This window comes from Erythrolamprus reginae, chromosome 1, assembly GCF_031021105.1.
Source record: "Erythrolamprus reginae isolate rEryReg1 chromosome 1, rEryReg1.hap1, whole genome shotgun sequence".
NCBI lineage: Eukaryota > Metazoa > Chordata > Lepidosauria > Squamata > Dipsadidae > Erythrolamprus > Erythrolamprus reginae.
In genome coordinates this window covers 137,990,981-137,993,967 of record NC_091950.1, presented here as the reverse complement: position 1 = coordinate 137,993,967, position 2,987 = coordinate 137,990,981, and the positions used below count along the sequence as shown (strand labels likewise).

General features: G+C 33.8%; 1 protein-coding gene across 1 annotated transcript in view; it reads right to left on the bottom strand.

Moving 5' to 3' along the window:
• The window catches only part of LOC139175661 (veficolin-1-like), a 940,898-nt gene that overhangs the window by 913,418 nt on the left and 24,493 nt on the right, over positions 1-2,987 (bottom strand). The window lies entirely within an intron of this gene.

Genomic DNA, 2,987 nt, shown 5'->3' with positions numbered 1-2,987 from the left:
TCTTGTGCATCTCTATTTTCTTTTACAAGCTAACTTTCGAACTGAGTATTTGCAAGAGATCCAAGATGTTGTTTAATGATGTAGAAAATAGTTTTAAAATATTCTGATCATGAATGGAATCAGTGTTGCTGATATAATTTCTGGTATGGCTTCTCCCAGCTTTAATGGGCGAGTAAGGGAAATAATTGTTTTATTGTAGTTTACAAAGATACTTATTTTACATGCAGTATTTCAGATTTCAAAAGTCCATTGGAGAAAAACCATAAAAGGACAGTGGCCATTTTTTTAAAAAAATGGCAGGATAGGCAAAACCATTGATCTGTTAAAATTTCCTGCCTTCCCTGTTTTGAACAATCACACTCATCCATATTAAAACAGATGTTGTGACTTTCTTCTGGAATATTAACGACTAATGTACGCATGTGTTCAAATAATTTCTTTTTAATGGAAATAAGTGTGTTAATAAGTCCTATTAAAATGTACACTTGAACCTTTTATGATGAAAATAGGAAAAGTGAAGTTTATTAGAGAATGCCATATTTTAAGACTAAATTTATTTCTCTTGTTCTGCTATGATGTGCAGTATTGCTTTCTGAAAAGTATTAACAAAAATCAAATGGTCTGCAAGTAAAAACCAATAAGTGGTATTTACAAGGCTTATCTACTGGAGGTGCAGAGAAACACTAAAGGACAAATACTATAACATTTGAAATATATTAATTAACATGTCTTTCTATATGGGCTAGGTATTCTAAAATAATTCTAGCAGCATCACATCCTTCATACTTAAATTCATTGCTTTTTTGTGTAGATTATGTGCAAAGATGTCCTAATTATTGCACCACTACATTTCTAATGTAGATAGCCTCCATTTAGTGATAATTTGAACAACCAAGTCCCTTGTTAAGTGACTGTTTATGCCTTTTCAGCTTTCCTTTGCCTTACAGGCTGTGAAAGCCATAAACACAATGATTGGTCACAAACTTTATTTGTTGTCACTGGTGTAACAGCAAACAGTTACTAAATGAAGACCTCATGTCATGAGAGCCAGTTTATGGTGTAAATGCACTAAGCTAGAAAGAGACTCAACTCTGATATCAATTTTGCCACAAAGCCAGTTGGGTGACCTAGGGCCAGTCATTCTTTTCCAGTCCTAAGAAGGTGGTAATGGTAAACCAGTTCTGGAAATCTTGCCAAGAATACTGTACTGCAGCAACTACGTACACACTCCAAATAAGAGTCATTTTGGTGTGGTGGAAAGAACATTGGGCTAGAAACTAGAAGACTGAGTTCTAATCCTGAGTTAGGTACAAATTCAATTGGGGAACCTCCCATTCATTCAGCCCCAGGAAAACAATGGCTAACCACTTCTAAGATTGTTGTCCCCAAAATTGCATGGCCTTGTCTGGCATGAAGGCTCCATCTCCACTCAAAAATCAAATATGTAAGTCCCACTGAAAAGTGAATAGTGTTGCATATCACTAGCCAATCTTACTATACTATGTCAATGGTTAGACAGTGGATGTAGCTGTTTAAAACTGATTTCAATCTTTCACAAGGAAAACCAGGATTCTTTTACATTAAAACCAACTGTTTTATGTATATTGAGCATCCGGTGAAAGCAAATGTGCTCTGCAAAGAGACGATCACCACTTTCAGCCAGTTCTAATTTTCCCATAAATCTTTTTAAGATGGATAAGGAATGAATGCCCATTATTTTTCTAATCATAGAAAAGTTTACATTTAATGCAGTCGAAGTACTGAGTACACAGATTTAGTCCCAAAAATTCATTGAGGAGGTCAGTCACATAATGAAGTCAGTTTATTTAACAAGATTGGTGGGGAAAAAAGAATGCAACTGCCATAGCACAGTACCCTTTTGTGCTTAAAAAAGGATGAGATGTAAATCAGGGTGCTTTGCTCATCTGGAATGTTATTCTACTCTGAACAAAAACAAGTTGCAATCACATATTTTTGAATCTAAAGACATATATTAAAAATTATGCAAGCTTTATTCCCACACAAGTTGAATAATGCCTGCAAATTATATCCAAAAATTGTATTTTAAAAAAAATGTTATGTAATGGAAACTAGCTTAAAACCCAATGACTTATCCAATGTCTTTATAATTACAGCCATTTATATTTTCCTGCCAAACAACATTAAACTTGTTTTCTCCACAAATCCTTTCATTTAAATGCTTATTTTACCCTACCCATTATAGATTTGGCATAATAGGTAATCTGATTAAGAGGATTATCTCAGCTTCTTCAACCAAATGTCAAGCTTTCACTGTCCAGATTTATCTTAAAAATCTGAACATTCCATGTGTAAAGATACAGTGAATAAGGACCTGTGGGATACATTTAGGATAATTCAGCAAATCGGGTACATAAAACTTCAGTTGCTTATCTAAAATTATGTAGTGTATTTATAGAAGCAGTCTTTTATTCTCGAGACTTTCATAGTTCAAACATGACAGCTAAATAAGTCTGTTTCTTCTCACAAATACTACTTTTTCAGAAATTATGTGCCCTATTTACTCACCTCTAATGTACTTATGGTACCATTAATGTATTTATGTGGCTTCCAGAGTAGAAATACTAGCAGTATTACCCAGCATGCCAGAAAGATACTAAGAATTCTAATTTAATGCTACCCTCTTCAATTTTTAAAGCATTTTATAGCAACAGTAAAAAAGGAATTAGCCTAAATGGGTTAAATAAATGCCATTTTTAAAGTCAACATAAATTACAGGTGGACCACAATTGAGTCCAAAAGTTCTATTGCCAAGTGAATCATTTGTTAAGTTTTGCCTATTTTACAACTTGCCACAGTTGCTAAGTGAATCACTGCAGTGGTTTATCACACAATTAAGTGATACTGGTTTCCCTATTGACTTTGCTTTTCAGAAGATTGCAAAAGGTGATCATATGATCTCAGACACTGCAATTTTGATCATATGACGATGGCAATGTCATATGAAA